This window comes from Camellia sinensis, chromosome 1 (assembly GCF_055761805.1).
Source record: "Camellia sinensis isolate YWXY chromosome 1, ASM5576180v1, whole genome shotgun sequence".
Taxonomy (NCBI): domain Eukaryota; kingdom Viridiplantae; phylum Streptophyta; class Magnoliopsida; order Ericales; family Theaceae; genus Camellia; species Camellia sinensis.
In genome coordinates this window covers 45,712,351-45,736,349 of record NC_138961.1, presented here as the reverse complement: position 1 = coordinate 45,736,349, position 23,999 = coordinate 45,712,351, and positions in this window count along the sequence as shown.

The following is a 23,999-nucleotide window of genomic DNA, read 5'->3' as shown; positions in this document are numbered from 1 at the left end:
GATGAGCGTGCGAAGGCAATGGAGGAGAAGGAGAGATTGGAAAAAGAGTTGGAGGAAGAAAAAACCAAGGCAGCCTCTTAAAGGGCAGCATACCCTGACCTATATGTTGCAGCAGTGGAGCAATTCAAGGGGTCTGCTGACTTCCAGATGGCATTCGATGCCGCGATCGCCAGCAACTTGGCAAGGGAGATGTCTGGGGGGGCGGGCCCGTCGGGAACGACCGCTGGGGGCAGGACTGAAGCAGAAGTTATTGAGAGCTTCCAGCGGTCAGACTTCTACAAACACGAAATGGCTGAGTTCTGGGACAGTGGCTGGAAGATGTTCAAGCGAAAGGGCAGAAGAACTATTCCCAGACTTAGACCTTAGCAGTGTAAGGATCAATGAAGATGACGTGGCCCAGACCCCCTTAAATGAGGGCATTGAAGAAGAAGACCTTGTTTCAAGTGAGGAAGAGTGACTGGTGTGAACAAAACCTGTACTTAGGTTTTTTGTTTTTTGTTTTTTTTTTTTTTTTGAATTGTTATAATGAACTTATGTACAAGTTTGTGAATAAATAAAATTTGAGTTATGTTTTCATTCCATTATTTTTGCTTGTGCATCTGGAATGAATGAGAATGGTCACTTGTGTATGAGGCTTGTGTAAGGGAAACTCAACTCAAATCCAAGGTTGAAATGTAAGAAAAACTGAATGCAGAGTAAAGTTAAGAAAGACTCAATGCAAAGTGAAGTTGAACTTGTAATAAAAACTCCATGCAGAGTGAAGTTGAAAATGTAATAAAATTATAAGTTTGTGTTTGCCACACTGCTCTCTTTATTTTGGTGAGTCTGAAGTGAATGAGCATGGTTTATTCAAGTTAGGCTTGATTTGTAAGGAAAGAGGCTGACTCGCAAAAGTTGATAAGTAAAAAAATAATCTGACTTGTAAAGGAAACATGTAAGAATGTCAAAGATATGAAGTTTCAAATTATGCCCAAAAATGGAGTTGTAAATCATGTTGCAAGAGTGTTGGTAAATAAAAGATGAGTTTGGAATTTGACTAAGTGAAGGGTGGTGTAAAAACATGGACCTGAAATTTTGACTAAGTGTGTCCACTAATGCCACAAGCATGAAGTTTGCATGAATGACCTTGATCGACCTCTGCATGCGTGCTCAGTTGGGGTTAAGCTATGATTAACTGACTCTGCAAGTAATTCAGTAGCTTGAAGTAACTGAGGCTGGTTGAGGCTGTGTAGGCTCAGCCTGGCCGAGGCTTTTACGTTCAGTCTGGCTGAGACTTGTCATGTTCGGTCTGGTTAAAGCTTGTCATGCTCAGTCTGGCTGAGGGTGGTCATGCTCAGTCTGGCTGAAGCTGGTCATGCTCAGTCTAGCCGAGGCTTGTCACGCTCAGTCTGGCCGAGGCTTTGATGCTTGGTTTGGCCGAGGCTTTTATGCTCAGTCTGGCTAAGGCTTTGTATGCTCAGTCTGGCCGAGGCTTTTATGCTCAGTCTAGCTGAGGCTTTGTATGCTCGGTCTGACCGAGGCTTTGATGCTCGGTTTGGCCGAGGCTTTGTATGCTCGGTCTAGCTGAGGCTTTGTATGCTCGGTCTGGCTGAGGCTTTTATGCTCAGTCTGGCTGAGGCTTTGTATGCTCGGTCTCGACAAGGCTTTGTATGCTCGGTCTGGCTGAGGCTTTGTATGCTCGGTTTGGCCGAGGCTTTTATGCTCAGTCTGGCTGAGGCTTTGTATGCTCGGTCTGGCCGAGGCTTTTATGCTCAATCTAGCTGAGGCTGCAATCAAAGCGTTATTTGAAAGATCGCACATATATTTGGAATATAAGCTTGTCGTCATTAAAGTGTAGCCCATTTGATTAGAAATTTACATCACAGGAGAGAAGAATGAGAGCAATGAAGTGTGCAAATTGTCAAAAGGAAATACAGGAAAAGATTGATACAAGAATTGTACTTTTATTGAAAATAGCGCTTCAAATGCTCGGCGTTCCATGGGTGGAGGAGATCGCGGCCTTCCATGTCTTGAAGCTAGTAAGTGCCTAGACGAGGTCTGGCGTTAACAACGTAAGGTCCTTCCCATTTGGCCGCTAGCTTCCCCTCAGCCGGGTTCTTGGTTGCGAGGGTTACTTCGCGCAAAACAAGGTTCCCCACGGCAAACTCCCTTGGTCGGACTCTGCGGTTGTAATGTGTTCTCATTTTCTGTTGGTATGAAGCCCGTCTGACTGCAGTTGTTTCTCGGAGCTCTTCAATCAGGTCTAGGTTTGCCTGACGTAGCTCTTCAGGTAGTTCTTGATTCTGATGTAGAACCCTTGGGGTAGGAAGACCGATCTCCACTGGGATGACCGCCTCAGCGCCGTATGTTAAGCGAAAATGGGTCTCCCCAGTGGGAGTTCAAGCGGTAGTGTGGTACGCCCAGAGTACATTCGGCAATTCCTCAGCCCAGAGTCCCTTAGCAGCTTCCAGCTTAGTTTTGATAATCTTGAGAAGAGAACGGTTGGTGACCTCAACTTGGCCGTTGTCTTGGGGATGGCCTGGGGAGGAGAAACATGGCTGGATTTGGAGCTCTTCACAGAATTTCCTGAATTTGGCGTTGTCAAATTGTTTGTCGTTGTCGGAGACGATGGCTTGAGGGATGCTAAATCTGCAGACGATCAACTGCCAGATGAATCTGGTTGTGTTTCGCTCGGTAATGGTGGCAAGGGGTTCTGCTTCAACCCATTTGGTGAAGTAATCGATGGCGACAATGGCGAATTTGGTTTGGCCTCGGCCAGTGGGCAATGGGCCAACCAGGTCGATCTCCCATTTGGCGAAGGGGTAGAAACTGCAGAGTGTGATAAATTCTATAGGAGGGGCGTGGGGGAAGTTGGCAAAACGTTGGCACTTGTCATATTTGAGCACAAAGTCTGTCGTATCTTGATTGAGAGTAGGCCAGAAATAGCCGGTGCGAAGTATTTTGTGGGCTAGGGACCTGCCGCCCGAATGATTGCCACATATACCCTCATGGACTTTTCTCATTACGTAGGTCGCCTGAGCAGGATTGAGGCATCTCAGGTATGGGCGTGAGAAGCCCCTTTTGTACAAGAGTCCGCTGACAAGAGTATAATTGGCCGACCGGGCCTTGCCTTTGGCGGCCTGCTGTTTGTCATCTAGAAGTCCCCCTGTTGTTAGATACAGGAAGATGTCTGCCGCCCAAGGGATGGGTTCATTTTGGAGGAACTGGACTTCTTGCTGCTTGGGGGAAATGGTAAGGTGGGCTAGGTAGTCGAGGCGGACACCATGGCTGAGGTCAGACTGGTCTGCAAAAGCCAACTGAGCCATCTCATCCGCCTTAGAGTTTTTCGCCCGAGGGATGTGCTTGATGTGGAAGGTATTGAAAAGGCGAACAAGGGCGAGTGCTATATCCCTGTAAGCCCGCATTGTGTCCTCCTTAGCATCGAATTCTCCCGTAATTTGTCCGACAATGAGCTGGGTGTCGTTGAACATCCGGATGTGGCTGACACCAATATCCCTGGCTAGGCGGAGACCTGCTATCAATGCCTCATATTCGGCCTCATTGTTACTGGCCTCGAACAAGAAATGGAGAGAACATTTGAAATAACCACCCTCAAGGGCGGTGAGGATGAGACCAGCTCCACTACCTTCCCTGTGGGATGATCCGTCGACGTTGAGAGTCCAAGAGTGAGGGTCTTCTGGGTCGGTAGGGGTAGGCGGGGGTGGAGGGGCCGTGGTTGGGGTAGGATTAGTGAATTCCAGGATGAAATCGGCGACAGCTTGCCCCTTAATCGCTGTTCGAGGCCGGTAGGAGATGTCAAATTGGCTGAGTTCCACTGACCACTGCATGAGTCTGCCAGAGAGTTCTGGTTACTGCATTACCTTCTTCAAGGGTTGGTCGGTGAGGACCACTATGGAATGGGCTTGGAAGTAAGGACGGAGTCGTCTGGAGGCGGTGACTAAGGCCAAGGCTAATTTTTCTTACAGTGGGTAATTCTGCTCCGCTCCCCTGAGAGCCCGACTGATGTAGTAGACCGGCCGTTAGACAGAGCCGTCTTCCCTGATAAGAGCTGCACTGACTGCGGTGCTTGACACGGCTAAATAGAGGAAGAGAGGTTCGCCCGTGATTGCCTGAGAAAGGAGGGGGTGTTGGCCATGCACTGTTTCAACTGCTGAAAAGCCTCTTCAGACTTGGTCGTCCATTCAAAAGTTTGCCAAAGAACTTTGAAGAAGGGGAGGCACTTATCCGTTGCGCGAGAAATGAAGCGGTTGAGGGCGGCAACTCGACCAGTGAGTCTTTGAACCTCCTTAACCATTCTAGGTGATTGCATTTCAATCAAGGCCTTGATCTTTTCAGGGTTGCCTTCAATGCCCCGCTGACTGACCATGAAACCCAAAAACTTTCCAGATCCTACGCCGAAGGCGTACTTCTCCGGGTTGAGCTTCATTTGGTACTTTCGTAGGGTGGCGAAGGTCTCTCGCAGGTCGGTCAGATGATCAGCGTAGAGTTTGCTTTTGACTAGCATGTCGTCGACATATACTTCCATATTCCGTCCTATCTAATGATGGAATACAGCATTGACCAACCGTTGGTAAGTGGCCCCTGCATTTTTCAGTCCAAATGGCATCACACGGTAATGGTAAGTACCTCGGTCGGTAATGAAGGAGGTGTGTTCTCGATCAGATGGGTGCATCAGAATTTGGTTGTACCCAGAGAAGGCATCCATAAAGCTGAGCATTTGATGACTGGCCGTGACGTCAACCAGCAGATCTATGCGGGGGAGAGGACAGCTGTCTTTGGGGCAAGCTCGGTTGAGGTCGGAGTAGTCGACACAGAGTCGCCATTTACCATTGTTCTTACGAACCAGGACGACGTTTGACAACTATCTAGAGTAGTCCACGTTTTGGATGAATTGTGCCTCAAGGAGCTTGTCGACCTCTACGGCAATGAGAGTGTTGCGCTCCGAATGAAAGATGCGCTGCTTCTGGCGGTAAGGTCAGAAATGGGGTTCAATGCTAAGGCCGTGGGTTATGAATGAGGGGTCAATACCCGACATGTCTGAGTGGGTCCAGGCGAATACATCGTTGTGCTCGATCAGGAGGGCAGTAAGGTCGGCCTTTACTTGGGGGGATAGTTGGCTGCCAATTTTGGCAATTTTCGTCAAGTTGGCGGGGTCGATGGGAACCTCAACGAGCTCCTCCACAGGCTCTCTTCTAACCAGCTCGTCCTCATCTCGGACGTCGAGCCCTTCAATGATCATTGCCTCCTTCAGCTTGACTTCTTTGAGTGAAGCGACATAGCATTCCCTGGCAACTGTCTGCTCTCCCCTCATTGTCCTGACCCCCAAATTGGTGGGGAACTTAATGGCAAGGTGGTAAGTTGATGTGATAGCTTGAAAAGCATTTAGAGCGGTGCGACCAAGGATGATGTTGTAGACGGAGGGGCAGACAACAAGGAAAGTGAGCAACTTTGTGGTCTGCCTGGGGTACTCGCCAATTGTGATAGGAAGATCAATGTAGCCGATGGAGGTCACCCGGTCGCCAGTGAAACCGACCAAAGGGGTTTGGAGGAAAGACAAACTTTCTTTCCCAATCTTGAGCTGGCAGAAGCAGTTGAGGAAGATGATGTCTGAAGAACTATCGTTGTCGACAAGAACCCGTATGACCTTGTAATTAGAGAGGAGGGCAGAAATGACGTGAGGGTCGTCATGAGCATAATGGATGCCTGTGCAGTCGGCATCCGTAAAGGTGATAGGCTTGGTCCACTGCTTGGGGTGTTTGGAGGGTTGATCTAATGTGGCAACTTCTTTGTCTAAGTCTTGCCTTATTTTCCTGAGTTCTGCCCGCTGAGCTGAGCGGGATGGTCCTCCACATGCAAGTCCGCCGAAGATAACTTTGATTTCTCCAACAGGTGGGGCGGGATTACCTTGTGCTTGAGGTTGCTGTGGAGGGTGATCATGGCCTTGGTTAGGTTGGGCTGGCTGCCGGGGAGGGGTGCGCCGATGGTTGTTTCTGACGGGCTCAGTCCTTTGCCTCTGCTGAGGATGGATATCCGTGAACCGGCTAAGATGTCCCTGACGTATTAAGGTCTCGACCTGATCTTTGAGGTTGACACAGTCATCGATATTATGGCCGTGGTCTTGGTGAAAACGGCAATAATTGGACTGGTCTTTCCGATTGGAGGGGGTTCATGATGGTTGGGGCCATTTGAGGGGATAATCCCGCTGGATCTGATTGAGGACTTATTCCATGGGGGAATTAAAGGGTGTGTACCGCTCGAACCGGCCAGACGGTCAGGCTGGTACCAACCGGTCGGCTCGGGGGGGGCGGTCAGTATAATGCGGTGTTTGGTTATTGTACTGGGTGTTTATGGCTTCTGAGTCTTTTCGCTTTTCTAGGGAGGTCGGGTTTTTTGTTGTAGGGTCTTGGCGAGCGGCTAGGGAATCTTCTGCGTTCATGTATTTTTGGGCTTTGGCGAGTAGGGTTGCCATGGAGGTCGGGGGATTTTTTGAGAGGGAGAAAAGGAAATCAGACGACCGTAGGCCAGCTATGAAAGCCGTAAGGATGACCTTGTCATCGTTTTCCGCTACCTGCAAGGCTTCGGTGTTAAAACGGGTAACAAAACTGCACAGCGACTCCCCCTCGGACTGACGGATATTAAGGAGTTGGGTTGCTGGGCGTCGCTAGTGCTGGGCCCCTATGAAATGGCTGAGGAAGGAGTCGCTGAGGTGCTGGAAAGTGGAGATGGAGTCTGCTGGGAGTTGACTAAACCAAAGTCGAGCCGACCCCTTGAGTGTTACGGGGAAAGCCCGACACATGAGGGTTCTGTAGGTCTCCAACTGATCGACTGGGTCTGTTGTACCGTCGAAAGAGTCGATGGTGGGCATTTTGAACTTAGGAGGGAGAGGTTTGTCTCTGATGGAGGCAACAAACGGGGAGTTGGCTGTGGTAGATGGTTTATATTGTATGTTCTGCATGACCCCTTGGAGTTGGAGCTTCATGGCTCGGAGTTCCGCATCCCAGAGAGGGATGTTGTCACCACCGGAGGGGAGCGGGGGCTGGACGCTGCTTGCCTCTCCCTCGGGGATTGGTGCCGGGATCGATGGTTGTGGGCCCCGAGGTGGCAAGTTTATACCTGGGAGAGGGGGTTGCAAGCCTTCCCAGTTGGGTGGATTAGGCTACGGGATAGTATGGCTCGAGGTTCGTTCTTGGTTGGACGGAATATCTGGAGGTGGTGAAGGAGGCATAGGAAGGTTTCTTTGGAGTAGAGTTTATCAGGGCTTGGTTTTGCTCGGCCATGCGGTTAATGCTGTTGGTAAGCTTGATGAAATACTGTGGTGGGTTGTTTAGATTGGAGGGGTCGGCTTGGTGGTCGGCAGCATTTTGGTGAGAAGCCATGGATCTAGTCGTGACCATACACTTTGATGGGTAGCAGGAAAGGGTTATTGGAACAGGGTCTCCAGCGACAATGAGCACAACTGGCGCGCGGAGCAAAGCCGTTCCCACAGACGGCGCCAACTGATGATACAGTTCGTGATGGTTGGACAGGTCGGACTGATCCACGCTCCTTAAGCCTATGTCCGAATGACCAAGCCCACCTGAAGACCTGCACAAAAGTTCAACGGGGAACGGGGAGTCCCCCAGCGAACCCTCCGACGAGCAAGTTAGAGAAAGAAGTGGAGTATATAGATGGAATAGAGACAGAAAAGCTTAACCTTCTTCTTATCCTCAACGTCTGCTTATATCCTTTGGTAATCATTTCGTTGTCCCCTCTGACCTGTCACCTTGGCCAAAAGTCTATGCTGTAGCTTACCTTGTTCAGGGTGAGGGCGTGCTGTCCCGACGGAGAGGTGTTGTCATAATAAATGCTGTGAGGGGCTGCATTAATGGTGATGTGCAGTGGTAATAACTTTGCAGATCTTTGTCTGCTGATGTGGCTTGCCCTTTACCTGCCATGTGTCTGAATATCATTGGTCCTACAAGTCATGTTGACTTCCAGCTGTGCTGGGCCTTATCAGTTGGGTTATGTATTGGGCCCTAAGTGGTAGGCTTGGGTTGTTCATAGTGGGTTATGGCTTTTATGGGCCTACCCACGTCATTACTTTTCAACTATACAATGGTTTTCTTTTAAAGAAATAAGATTGTAAAGTGTGTAATTGAATTCAAAATATGAAAACTAAAACATTTTATGAATATGAAAGGATCAACAGTTGAAAGATTTTTAAAATAAAATAAAATAAATAAATAATTGAATTTTGTGCATAATTGCCCTTGCTTTTATAGGGATTTTTTTTTTTAAAAAAAAAAAAAAAAAAAAACTAAAAAAGAAGACTTTTACACCAACTCAATGTGTAAGCTTCAAAGAATAGTATATATATTAAGAAATATTATAGACCCATAATTTTATATTTACAATGATGTGATTAGAAAGTTGGCCCTATGTGATTGGATGTATGAAAAATCAAAAATTAATACTTACCACATTATTTTGAGAGTTCGTTTTGGGTTTTAAACATTTTCTTTCAAACATTTGGGTACATTTTTCATTTCACAACGGTCTCTAAAATATAGCACCAGTCTTATTTGGGTTCCTAATTGTTTATTTGTATCAATTGCATTCCTAATTCTTAATATTGTACATATTCTAATTGCTATGTAAAAATATATTTGTCAGCCTCTCATTATTGGAAAGAAGTTACAAGAAATTTATTTCGTTTTCCACCAAAATGAACCGTAAAATAAGTAAAATGAGCATCCAAACTGTAGACACCTCATTTTTGACCGTCCTCAAGACTTGGACATCTTCGTTTGAACACTCGATGATCATCCATGTTTGTATTCATTTTGAGTTCTCAGAAGTCTCGGCTGCACGCCTTGCTTTAGGATCTCTCAATTTGACTGTTTTGTGCTTGGTTGAGGACCAAGGACTTGTAGTTTTTGCACCTAAGGGTAGGAAGTGGCTTGTTGGCCATCCCTCAACCCATCGGCCATGGCCTGAGGCCATCGGCCTTGTTTTCTTGCCACCGGCCAAATGTATTGGCCGATTGGCACTGTATTTGGTCAGTCGGCCATTGTTGTCTTGGTCATGCTTGCCGTGCTTTGTATAGTCACCATGCATTCTAGCTTGTTAGCTTTGGGTGTGTGAGTCGTCAGCATGCTTTACTTGGGCCGTTTCAGTGATTTGGCATCATTTATCATGTTATTTCAATCCATGTTTCACGCTTGTATGCTTGCATTTACCATCCTTTCAATGCTTTGAAGAGTGGGTGTCTTATGCTCCATGTTTGGGTCATTTGTGCATGCCCCAAGGTTTAGGTCACTTAGATGCCGTCTAAGTGGGTTTTGGGGCTTATTTTAACACGCCCTAACTCTGTTTCTCTTTGAATAATCCATGCCATATATGGTTGTGATAGGTGTAGTGTAATACCCCTTTGTTGACCTTGCATGCCTCATATTTTGTGCCCATCTTTTTAGCATATTTCGGCCTTATTGCATGCATATTTTGGCCTTATTGCATGCATGTTCCAGCCTTGTTTTGGCCTCCCCTAGGACTGTCCTAAGTCATTTTGGCCCTTTGGGGCTTGGTTGATATAGTCATGGTTTGAGCCTCTTGGCTTAGTTTCAAATTTTGAACCTTCTTGCATACTTTACTTGGGTAATTTGATTGGTTTGGCACCTCTCTTAACATGATTTCAGAGCTTAACATGTTTGTCAAATGTCTATGTTTGTCTCTTTTAAGTATACTCAAAAGCTCCCGTTTTATGCCTTAGGTGATAGGCCATTGTTCATGCATGCTTGTATGCTTGTTTTATGCCTTTGTTGCATCATTTTGGCCACTGTTTTGGTACGGCTGAGGTCTATCCATCTTTAGTGTAAGTCCATGGATCACGCGTTTGTGTATTGTCGTATGCATATCGCGTTGCATGTTGTTGCATCCTTGTGGTGGGTGTCATTGTTACATGCCTATCACTTTGTGTACTTTTATACCTAGTTTGCATTGTAGTATTGCATACTTATGGCATTACCATGTTGTTCAATATCGCATGCTTGTCCACCTTTGCATGCCATGCATGTTTGTATATCTAGGTTGCATCTTGCACGTTCGTTAGTTTGCGTCTTGTCACATGTTAATTTAGGTTGCATTACATTTGGCATGTTTGCTACCTTAAGCTTTGTGTGCATACATGAGTCACATTGTGTTTGACATGCATGCATTGCATTGTGTTTGGTTTGGGGTGTCAAACCAAACATGAGGAATAAGGCACGTTTGTACTTGAAGTGACGAGACGTACCTCAATCCTCGGTCGCCGATGCTCTTGATCAAGCATGATAGAGTTCTAGGCATTCATGTGTTTTGTTGCATTCACTCCACATTGATTTGCACACTTGGCACCTTAGGCCATCATGCATTGAAATGCGTGATTGGTGGTCCGAGGGTCAAGGACTATACTCCCTTGAGTTCATAGCATGATAGGGAGGGTGGTTATGCACACATTATCTTGTAAATGCCTTGACATGCACTGTCTGTCCTCTGCTATAGCAAAAACAAATTCTGCAGAAAGACATGGCCGGTCGGCCATCTTCAGTGCCGGCCGGCTGCCAAACTCTGGCCGGGAGGCTTACAAATTGTCACGACCCCAAACCGCCCCTAGTAGTTTGGTGCCGTGATGGCCAGTAATCCGTAATTACCGAAGGCCAACTTTTCAAAACTTAACACAATCAGAGTATGGATATAGGGGGCTCACAAATGCGGAAGCAATAAATCAAATACAAGTGGTCCATAAGAGCTGTGCGTAGATTAAGGCAGTGTCAAACATTCCAATTAACTTCACAACTTAAGTACAACAAGGTAAAATTACATGTTACATCTTGATCAAAAGGCTTCTCGAGCCGACATATACAAAATACAGCTAATACAAGTCAAGAAGCATGATTTTCAAGATTTGCCGACATGCAAGGTAGGCATTGCCGACGTAAATACAAAGTGAAGCCGACATAAGCATGAATCCAAAACAAGCATCCAAAACGATCTAGGCGTCGCCGCCGTCCTGCTCATCACCTACATATATATAGAGGGGTGAGTACAAAACTCAGTGAATGGTACTAAAAATAAAGGTTTGCATGAATAAGGCCGGAGTCCTTCAAAACGAAACACATCAAACTTAGCAAGGCAAGGGATGAACCGTATTCATCAATCAAGTATCGTAACATCGGCAAAGCAAGGGATGAACCGTATTCATCATTCAAGTATCGTAACATCGGCAAAGCAAGGGATGAACCGTATTCATCATTCAAGTGTCGTAACATCGGCAAAGCAAGGGATGAACCGTATTCATCATTCAAGTGTCATAACATCGGCGAGACAAGGGATGAACCGTATTCATCATTCAAGTATCGTAACATCGGCAAAGCAAGGGATGAACCGTATTCATCATTCAAGCGTCATAACATCGGCGAGACAAGGGATGAACCGTATTCATCATTCAAATATCGTAACATCGGCAAAGCAAGGGATGAACCGTATTCATCATTCAAGTGTCATAACATCGGCGAGACAAGGGATGAACCGTATTCATCATTCAAATATCGTAACATCGGCAAAGCAAGGGATGAACCGTATTCATCATTCAAGTGTCATAACATCGGCGAGACAAGGGATGAACCGTATTCATCATTCAAATATCGTAACATCGGCAAAGCAAGGGATGAACCGTATTTATCATTCAAGTGTCATAACATCGGCGAGACAAGGGATGAACCGTATTCATCATTCAAATATCGTAACATCGGCCAAGCAAGGGATGAACCGTATTCATCATTCAAGTGTCATAACATCGGCGAGACAAGGGATGAACCGTATTCATCATTCAAATATCGTAACATCGGCAAAGCAAGGGATGAACCGTATTCATCATTCAAGTGTCATAACATCGGCGAGACAAGGGATGAACCGTATTCATCATTCAAATATCGTAACATCGGCAAAGCAAGGGATGAACCGTATTCATCATTCAAGTGTCATAACATCGGCGAGACAAGGGATGAACCGTATTCATCATTCAAATATCATAAGGCTGTACGATCCGTAATCGTTTGGTCAAAAGTATTGCGAAAGTTTAGAGTCCTCCAATACAAGGGACTTGTGCACTTAGTACCGCGAAAGTTTAGAGTCCTCCAGCACAAGGGACTTGTGTTACTTAGGCCCGTAGCCCGATTTAACAAGGACCGTATCCTTTTATACTTAGTACTGCGAAAGTTTAGAGTCCTCCAGCACAAGGGACTTGTGTTACTTAGGCCCGTAGCCCGATTTAACAAGGACCGTATCCTTTTCAAAGGTGGCATCAACAAGGAGTATACTTGGCACATCAAAACAAGAGCTATTTATTCATGCTAACAAAATACTTTTGTCAAACAAGGCAAACAAGATTTATCAAAACAAGTATAACATAGCTTTATCAATAATACCACTCACCTAGTTCTTCAGGTGTAGACTCAAAGCAAATATCAAGGACCTACAATCACATGGCAAGTCACATTCTCAAAGCAAGCTCTATATATACATGCAAATGATCTCGGCATTCTTGCCAGATCCAAGTCAAAGACAAAGCAAAACAAGCTGGGAGCTTAATCACTGCTCCCGTTTCATAAAAACACACCGGGTACTGTCCAGGGTTAGGCCGAGGTCCCGCTAAACAAAGTCAGGAGAAACCTGGGTTTTCCTTTGGAGAATATGAAGAACATGATCATTTGAAAGATGGATGCAAGTTCACAACTTGTTACAAAAATCTGAGTTTTCATGCCAAGAGTTCAAAACATATGGACTTGGGTACCCATTAAAGAAAGTCATGCAAGAACAAACACAAAACATGGTTTTCGTTCTAAACTTTTCGATCAAAATGAGACTTTCTTCAAGAACACATGAAGAATCATTTTCTCTTACCAAAACCAACTTCAAAACGATGCATGACATGCAAAACAAATCCGATCATGCAATGCAGCTAGGTATTCAGCAAGAACGATCAAAGGGGATCAAGATTCTAACCTCAAAACTCGGATCTAACGGTTCAAGCCACAAAGATCAAGCTTGGAAGACAACTCTCACTCAAGAACTCTTCTTCCTCCTTTCTAGAGCTTCTCTCTCTAAAACAAAGATTTGAGACAAGAAATGATTTGTTTCAAGGTCTGTCGGCTGCCTTAACAAACAGCTCGGACACGTGGCATTATCGGGTTGGTTCAGCTCCAAAAAGGTGATTGATAGACAAGACAGCCTCTGACAAATCGTATGCAGCAAGCTCGGGTAAGACACATCGGCAAAGAGATGACATCGGCTCAAAACAAGGATCCAGCAACGGGATAGAAAAACATCGGCTAGGGAGGACGACACTTGACTAAGCTGTGCCACACCTTGGCCGGGGTGCGCCACATCTCGGCCTAGGCCATACCTGCCTGCGGACAAGGTTCAAGTGCAAAACATCTCGGCAAGGAATGCCCGAGGTGAAGATGGGGTTGAACAAGATCTCAAGATAGTTTTAAGTACAAAGGGTCAAAGGTGGACTAAGCTCAAGATGACTTCGGCTATGCACACACACACTAAGCAAAGAACAAAATCATGCAAGCAAACTTTAAGCAAATCAAGACAAGGCAAAACCTTCAAATCAACATAATAAGCTAGACCATGCAAAAATGTATGCAAGTATGGCAAGAGTAAGGTGAGGGTTGTTACATCCTACCCCCCTTAAAGAAGTTTGGTCCCCAAACTTGAATTACCTTGTTCCCAGAATAACTCCGGATAACGGACTCTCATATCTTCTTCCTTTTCCCACGTGGCTTCTGTGCCATAATGCTCCTTCCATTCGACCTTTACCATCGGTATCAATCTGTTCCTCAATTGCCTCACTTGTCGATCAATAATTCTCGTTGGCTTCTCCTCGTAGCCTAAATCTTCATTAATTGTGATCTCGGAATAATCGATTACATGCAGTGGATCTCGGATGTATTTTCTCAACATTGAAACATGAAACACATTGTGGACTTGGCTCAAATCTGGCGGTAAAGCAAGTCTGTAGGCAACGGGGTTAATTCTCTCAAGAATTTCAAATGGCCCAATATAGCGAGGTGCTAACTTACCTTTCCTTCCAAATCTGGAAACCCCTTTCATTGGTGAGACCTTCAGGAATACGTGATTCCCAACTTCGAACTCTAACTCACTTCTTCTCTGGTCGGCGTAGTTCTTTTGTCGGCTCTGGGCAGTCCTAATCCTCTGTTGGATAAGTTTAATCTTCTCTGTTGTCACTTGAATCAATTCGGGACCAAGCAGAGCTCTGTCTCCGACTTCGGTCCAACATATCGGCGATCTACATTTCCTTCCGTACAAGGCTTCATACGGCGCCATGCCAATGCTAGCTTGATAACTGTTATTGTAAGCGAATTCCACTTAGGGTAGATGTGTTCCCCAACTTCCTTGGAAATCCAATACACAAAGTCTAAGCATATCCTCAAGCGTCTGAATTGTCCTCTCAGTCTGCCCATCTGTCTGGGGATGAAAGGCTGTACTAAATCTCAGCTCGGCTCCAAAAGCCCTCTATAGACTCTGCCAAAATCTAGAAACAAATTTAGGATCTCGGTCTGAAACAATTGACATCGGCACTCCATGAAGTCTGACAATCTCGTTCACATATAGCAAGGCAAGTTGATTGGCGTTGAAGGTAGTCTTAACGGGTAGAAAGTGTGCTGACTTAGTTAACCTATCAACCACAACCCAAATTGAATCCATACCCTTAGGTGTTTTCGGCAAACCAATCACAAAATCCATGGAAATGTGCTCCCATTTCCACTCAGGAATCGGCAAAGGTTGAAGAAGTCCTGCTGGTCTTTGATGTTCTGCTTTCACTTGCTGACAATGTAAACACTGGGACACGAATTCGGCTATTTCTCTCTTCATATTTGGCCACCAGAAGGTCTGCTTCACATCTTGATACATCTTGGTGTTCCCTGGATGGACAGCAAACTTAGTGCTATGAGCTTCCTGCAAAATCTTTTTCTTCAGCTCTGGGATGTCGGCCACACATAACCTTCCTTCAAACTTGAGTACTTGGTTTTCGATGGTATACCCTGGTCTCGGCCTTGTGCCAATTTCCTCGGCTATTTTCTTGAGGAAGTTATCCTCCATCTGTCTTGTCTTTACTTCATTAACGATAGTCGGCTCCACTGACATCACGGTTAAACACGCCAAATTTCCATCTGACTTCCTGCTCAAAGCGTCGGCTACACTGTTAGCTTTCCCGGGGTGATATTGAATTTGCATATCATAGTCCTTCAACAATTCAAGCCACCGTCTCTGTCTCAGATTCAATTCCTTCTGGGTGAATAGATACTTTAAGCTCTTATGATCTGTAAAAACCTGACAAGTAGCTCCATACAAGTAGTGACGCCAAATCTTTAAAGCAAATACTACGGCCGCCAATTCTAAGTCATGGGTAGGATAGTTTTTCTCATGAGGTTTCAACTGACGAGACGCATAAGCTATAACCTTACCCTTTTGCATTAGTACACAACCCAAACCCTTATGCGATGCATCACTATAGACGTGAAACTCTTCGTTACCTGATGGTAGTACAAGTACTGGTGCTGTGATTAACCTCGTCTTCAGTTCCTGGAAGGCTGACTCCCGATCTTTAGTCCATTCATACAGTGTTCCCTTCTTAGTCAGTTGCGTTAATGGAATTGCAATCCTTGAGAAATCTTTCACAAACTTCCTGTAATAACCTGCCAAACCCAGAAAACTACGAATCTCGGACACATTAGTCGGCCTCGGCCAATTTACTACGGCTTCGACTTTGCTAGGATCTACTGCAATACCTTCTTCATTAATCACATGACCCAAAAATGAGATGGTAGAAAGCCAAAACTCACACTTGTTAAACTTCGCATACAATTTCCGTTCTCTCAAAATCCGTAAGGCAAGTCTCAAATGGTTTTCATGTTCAACATTACTCTTGGAATAGACCAATATATCATCAATGAAAACAACTACAAATTCATCTAAATATGGTTTGAAGATTCGGTTCATTAAATCCATAAATGCAGCAGGGGCATTGGTCACTCCAAAAGGCATTACTAAAAACTCGTAGTGGCCATATCTTGTTCGAAAAGCAGTCTTCTCAACATCTTCGGCTTTAACTTTAAGCTGATGGTAACCAAACCGAAGGTCGATCTTAGAAAAGACTCGTGCTCCTTGTAACTGATCAAGCAAATCATCAATTCTAGGTAACGGGTACTTGTTCTTAATGGTGACTTTATTGAGTTCTCTATAATCAATACAAAGACGGAGTGTGCCATCCTTCTTCTTAACAAATAAAACAGGTGCTCCCCATGGTGAAGTGCTCGGCCTAATAAATCCCTTATCTAACAACTCTTGCAATTGCAGTTTCAATTCTCTAAGTTCAGCGGGGGCCATTCTATAAGGTGGTTTGGAGATCGGCTGCGTTCCCGATATAATATCGACCGTAAACTCTATTTCTCTATCGGTCAAGTGGCCAGGCAATTCCTCCGGAAAGACGTCGGGGAAATCACTAACAATCGGGATGTCGGCTAAGTTAACATTTCCATTCTGATCACTCAGTATACTACACAAGTAACCTCGACACCCCTTCTGAATTAACTTACAGGCCTTAATGGACGAAATCAAGTATGGTGGGGGCACTATCCCTTTACCCTGGAAAATGACCTCAGCTAGGTTTGGGGGTCTCAGTGTGACACTTTTCGAAACACAATTAATAGATGCATCGTTTGCGACTAACCAGTCCATTCCCAGTATAATATCAAAATGAGCTAGGTCTAGAGGCATTAGATCTACTAGCAATTCAACATTCTCAATCACAACAACACATGCTCTGTAAATGGATGCAACAATCATAGATCTCCCAGACGGAGTAGACACAGATAACACATAATCAAGGGGCTCTAGTTCTCTATTAATTTTCTCGGCAAACTTAGCAGATATAAACGAATGGGTAGAACCCGAATCAATCAATACATAGGTATCTTGGGAGCAAATTAGTAAAATACCTGACACCACTGCCTCAGCATTCTGAGTGTCTCCTGGTACTAATGCAAACACTCTGCCCTGCCTCATCTGTCCTTTCCCAGCATTTCCCTTCTGAACGGAACCCGAGGTATTCTCACTTTTCTTCTTGTTATCAGTCTTTGTTTTGGGGCAATCCCTCACATAATGGCCCATCTCGCCACATTCATAACAGGCTCCAGACGTTCGTCGGCAGATCCCGAAATGCTGTTTCCCACAATCCGAACACGTCGGTTTAACACTCCCTTCCTGCCTTAGGTTACCAGTACTGTCCATGTTCGTTCTCTTCTTGGTGTTCAGATGTCCTCGGCGATTGTCATAATTCTGCCTCTTTCGCTGGTTTTCTCCCGAGCTCTGGTATCGGTTCAGATTAGCTTCGGCCTGAATGGCTTTGTCCAATACTTCGGCATAAGTCGGCATATCCAGCAAGTTGACCCGGTCTTGAATCGGTCCACGAAGCCCACACTCGAACTTCCTGGCCTTCATATATTCATCGTTGGTCATGTGAGGTACAAATCTTACCAATTCAGTGAAAGCGCGGTCATATTCCGCCACTGTTCTGTTGCCTTGCGTCAGAGTATGAAATTCGGTAGCCTTGCGGTTTCGAACACTTAGGGGAAAATGTTTCTTGTAGAACAATTCTAAGAATCGGGTCCAGGTCAAATCTGGATTGCTCCCTCTAACCATCATCCACCACCTACGGGCGTCATCATCTAATGTGAACGCTGCTAACGTCACTTTCTGAGCGTCGGTGCTAGGGAAGATTTCAAACAACTTTTCCATCTCCAAAACCCATGCTTCAGCCTTCATCGGCTCTACACCCCCAGAAAACCTTGGTGGTCTCATCTTCTTGAACTCCCTGATCAAAGCTATCGTGCCATCCCCATATAAAGCTGGTTGCGGGGGAACCTGCGGCACTGGAGGAGGTGGAACTACATTTCGGCCGTTGGTCTGCTCGGCCTGAGTCGACGTAGTACTCGCGAACTGTTGTCTGGTTTGCCTCAACTCGCGGGCCAAACCTTCAACTAATCTTTCCAATCTGTCCATTCTATCTTCGGGCTGATCTCGGCCAAGCGGTGGTCTACCTCTCCTCATGATGCTATGAGCGTGCAAAGTATGACTTTTAAACAAATAAGCAAATAACCACATAGGCAAGCAACAAATAAGCATATCAGGACAATGCACATTCCACTCAAACAACAAATACCATGATGCAACCCTAACATCTTTCTAAGGAAATCCTATGCTCTTCAGGACTCAAAGTGTGTGAATAACGTATACCGAGGAACTTGTGCTCTGATACCATTCTGTCACGACCCCAAACCGCCCCTAGTAGTTTGGTGCCGTGATGGCCAGTAATCCGTAATTACCGAAGGCCAACTTTTCAAAACTTAACACAATCAGAGTATGGATATAGGGGGCTCACAAATGCGGAAGCAATAAATCAAATACAAGTGGTCCATAAGAGCTGTGCGTAGATTAAGGCAGTGTCAAACATTCCAATTAACTTCACAACTTAAGTACAACAAGGTAAAATTACATGTTACATCTTGATCAAAAGGCTTCTCGAGCCGACATATACAAAATACAGCTAATACAAGTCAAGAAGCATGATTTTCAAGATTTGCCGACATGCAAGGTAGGCATTGCCGACGTAAATACAAAGTGAAGCCGACATAAGCATGAATCCAAAACAAGCATCCAAAACGATCTAGGCGTCGCCGCCGTCCTGCTCATCACCTACATATATATAGAGGGGTGAGTACAAAACTCAGTGAATGGTACTAAAAATAAAGGTTTGCATGAATAAGGCCGGAGTCCTTCAAAACGAAACACATCAAACTTAGCAAGGCAAGGGATAAACCGTATTCATCAATCAAGTATCGTAACATCGGCAAAGCAAGGGATGAACCGTATTCATCATTCAAGTATCGTAACATCGGCAAAGCAAGGGATGAACCGTATTCATCATTCAAGTGTCGTAACATCGGCAAAGCAAGGGATGAACCGTATTCATCATTCAAGTGTCATAACATCGGCGAGACAAGGGATGAACCGTATTCATCATTCAAGTATCGTAACATCGGCAAAGCAAGGGATGAACCGTATTCATCATTCAAGCGTCATAACATCGGCGAGACAAGGGATGAACCGTATTCATCATTCAAATATCGTAACATCGGCAAAGCAAGGGATGAACCGTATTCATCATTCAAGTGTCATAACATCGGCGAGACAAGGGATGAACCGTATTCATCATTCAAATATCGTAACATCGGCAAAGCAAGGGATGAACCGTATTCATCATTCAAGTGTCATAACATCGGCGAGACAAGGGATGAACCGTATTCATCATTCAAATATCGTAACATCGGCAAAGCAAGGGATGAACCGTATTCATCATTCAAGTGTCATAACATCGGCGAGACAAGGGATGAACCGTATTCATCATTCAAATATCGTAACATCGGCCAAGCAAGGGATGAACCGTATTCATCATTCAAGTGTCATAACATCGGCGAGACAAGGGATGAACCGTATTCATCATTCAAATATCATAACATCGGCAAAGCAAGGGATGAACCGTATTCATCATTCAAGTGTCATAACATCGGCGAGACAAGGGATGAACCGTATTCATCATTCAAATATCGTAACATCGGCAAAGCAAGGGATGAACCGTATTCATCATTCAAGTGTCATAACATCGGCGAGACAAGGGATGAACCGTATTCATCATTCAAATATCATAAGGCTGTACGATCCGTAATCGTTTGGTCAAAAGTATTGCGAAAGTTTAGAGTCCTCCAATACAAGGGACTTGTGCACTTAGTACCGCGAAAGTTTAGAGTCCTCCAGCACAAGGGACTTGTGTTACTTAGGCCCGTAGCCCGATTTAACAAGGACCGTATCCTTTTATACTTAGTACTGCGAAAGTTTAGAGTCCTCCAGCACAAGGGACTTGTGTTACTTAGGCCCGTAGCCCGATTTAACAAGGACCGTATCCTTTTCAAAGGTGGCATCAACAAGGAGTATACTTGGCACATCAAAACAAGAGCTATTTATTCATGCTAACAAAATACTTTTGTCAAACAAGGCAAACAAGATTTATCAAAACAAGTATAACATAGCTTTATCAATAATACCACTCACCTAGTTCTTCAGGTGTAGACTCAAAGCAAATATCAAGGACCTACAATCACATGGCAAGTCACATTCTCAAAGCAAGCTCTATATATACATGCAAATGATCTCGGCATTCTTGCCAGATCCAAGTCAAAGACAAAGCAAAACAAGCTGGGAGCTTAATCACTGCTCCCGTTTCATAAAAACACACCGGGTACTGTCCAGGGCTAGGCCGAGGTCCCGCTAAACAAAGTCAGGAGAAACCTGGGTTTTCCTTTGGAGAATATGAAGAACATGATCATTTGAAAGATGGATGCAAGTTCACAACTTGTTACAAAAATCTGAGTTTTCATGCCAAGAGTTCAAAACATATGGACTTGGGTACCCATTAAAGAAAGTCATGCAAGAACAAACACAAAACATGGTTTTCGTTCTAAACTTTTCGATCAAAATGAGACTTTCTTCAAGAACACATGAAGAATCATTTTCTCTTACCAAAACCAACTTCAAAACGATGCATGACATGCAAAACAAATCCGATCATGCAATGCAGCTAGGTATTCAGCAAGAACGATCAAAGGGGATCAAGATTCTAACCTCAAAACTCGGATCTAACGGTTCAAGCCACAAAGATCAAGCTTGGAAGACAACTCTCACTCAAGAACTCTTCTTCCTCCTTTCTAGAGCTTCTCTCTCTAAAACAAAGATTTGAGACAAGAAATGATTTGTTTCAAGGTCTGTCGGCTGCCTTAACAAACAGCTCGGACACGTGGCATTATCGGGTTGGTTCAGCTCCAAAAAGGTGATTGATAGACAAGACAGCCTCTGACAAATCGTATGCAGCAAGCTCGGGTAAGACACATCGGCAAAGAGATGACATCGGCTCAAAACAAGGATCCAGCAACGGGATAGAAAAACATCGGCTAGGGAGGACGACACTTGACTAAGCTGTGCCACACCTTGGCCGGGGTGCGCCACATCTCGGCCTAGGCCATACCTGCCTGCGGACAAGGTTCAAGTGCAAAACATCTCGGCAAGGAATGCCCGAGGTGAAGATGGGGTTGAACAAGATCTCAAGATAGTTTTAAGTACAAAGGGTCAAAGGTGGACTAAGCTCAAGATGACTTCGGCTATGCACACACACACTAAGCAAAGAACAAAATCATGCAAGCAAACTTTAAGCAAATCAAGACAAGGCAAAACCTTCAAATCAACATAATAAGCTAGACCATGCAAAAATGTATGCAAGTATGGCAAGAGTAAGGTGAGGGTTGTTACATCCTACCCCCCTTAAAGAAGTTTGGTCCCCAAACTTGAATTACCTTGTTCCCAGAACAACTCCGGATAACGGACTCTCATATCTTCTTCCTTTTCCCACGTGGCTTCTGTGCCATAATGCTCCTTCCATTCGACCTTTACCATCGGTATCAATCTGTTCCTCAATTGCCTCACTTGTCGATCAATAATTCTCGTTGGCTTCTCCTCGTAGCCCAAATCTTCATTAATTGTGATCTCGGAATGATCGATTACATGCAGTGGATCTCGGATGTATTTTCTCAACATTGAAACATGAAACACATTGTGGACTTGGCTCAAATCTGGCGGTAAAGCAAGTCTGTAGGCAACGGGGTTAATTCTCTCAAGAATTTCAAATGGCCCAATATAGCGAGGTGCTAACTTACCTTTCCTTCCAAATCTGGAAACCCCTTTCATTGGTGAGACCTTCAGGAATACGTGATTCCCAACTTCGAACTCTAACTCACTTCTTCTCTGGTCGGCGTAGTTCTTTTGTCGGCTCTGGGCAGTCCTAATCCTCTGTTGGATAAGTTTAATCTTCTCTGTTGTCACTTGAATCAATTCGGGACCAAGCAGAGCTCTGTCTCCGACTTCGGTCCAACATATCGGCGATCTACATTTCCTTCCGTACAAGGCTTCATACGGCGCCATGCCAATGCTAGCTTGATAACTGTTATTGTAAGCGAATTCCACTAAGGGTAGATGTGTTCCCCAACTTCCTTGGAAATCCAATACACAAAGTCTAAGCATATCCTCAAGCGTCTGAATTGTCCTCTCAGTCTGCCCATCTGTCTGGGGATGAAAGGCTGTACTAAATCTCAGCTCGGCTCCAAAAGCCCTCTATAGACTCTGCCAAAATCTAGAAACAAATTTAGGATCTCGGTCTGAAACAATTGACATCGGCACTCCATGAAGTCTGACAATCTCGTTCACATATAGCAAGGCAAGTTGATTGGCGTTGAAGGTAGTCTTAACGGGTAGAAAGTGTGCTGACTTAGTTAACCTATCAACCACAACCCAAATTGAATCCATACCCTTAGGTGTTTTCGGCAAACCAATCACAAAATCCATGGAAATGTGCTCCCATTTCCACTCAGGAATCGGCAAAGGTTGAAGAAGTCCTGCTGGTCTTTGATGTTCTGCTTTCACTTGCTGACAATGTAAACACTGGGACACGAATTCGGCTATTTCTCTCTTCATATTTGGCCACCAGAAGGTCTGCTTCACATCTTGATACATCTTGGTGTTCCCTGGATGGACAGCAAACTTAGTGCTATGAGCTTCCTGCAAAATCTTTTTCTTCAGCTCTGGGATGTCGGCCACACATAACCTTCCTTCAAACTTGAGTACTTGGTTTTCGATGGTATACCCTGGTCTCGGCCTTGTGCCAATTTCCTCGGCTATTTTCTTGAGGAAGTTATCCTCCATCTGTCTTGTCTTTACTTCATTAACGATAGTCGGCTCCACTGACATCACGGTTAAACACGCCAAATTTCCATCTGACTTCCTGCTCAAAGCGTCGGCTACACTGTTAGCTTTCCCGGGGTGATATTGAATTTGCATATCATAGTCCTTCAACAATTCAAGCCACCGTCTCTGTCTCAGATTCAATTCCTTCTGGGTGAATAGATACTTTAAGCTCTTATGATCTGTAAAAACCTGACAAGTAGCTCCATACAAGTAGTGACGCCAAATCTTTAAAGCAAATACTACGGCCGCCAATTCTAAGTCATGGGTAGGATAGTTTTTCTCATGAGGTTTCAACTGACGAGACGCATAAGCTATAACCTTACCCTTTTGCATTAGTACACAACCCAAACCCTTATGCGATGCATCACTATAGACGTGAAACTCTTCGTTACCTGATGGTAGTACAAGTACTGGTGCTGTGATTAACCTCGTCTTCAGTTCCTGGAAGGCTGACTCCCGATCTTTAGTCCATTCATACAGTGTTCCCTTCTTAGTTAGTTGCGTTAGCTAGGATAGTTGATTAATCATTCGGGTTTGTATTATTTATTTTGACCCCCCGTCGAGAGGGCGAATTTGTAATAAGTTTGCGTGCGTGTGTGAATGTCTTCCAATCCCACGTCTTTCTCCCTTTTACTTACCTGCTTTGATGGTTAGTTTTAGGTCATGTTCCAATTAGCATACTTACGTTAGCATGTTTCCATACATTCATTCGTACTGCACGCACCGGGCTCGGCACATCATACTAATTGCATAGTGTTTCAATTCCAAGTTGAATACGTGTATCAAATTGTCGCATCTCATATGTCATTCTTAGGATAGCCGAGCCTATCTTAATTGCATTTTGCATGTGTTGCATTAGCCATTGTTGACATGAACTAGGATCATGCATGATTACTAACTAGTTTCTTGTTTTAGCTTGGAGTACACTGTGAGTGTTTATGCTTTAGCATCTTGCATGTATGTGAGTGTTAACATGACAACATGCTTGCCATGAGGCTAATTGCGTATATGATATAACTGCCTGAATGCCTGTGGGTGAAGGTTGG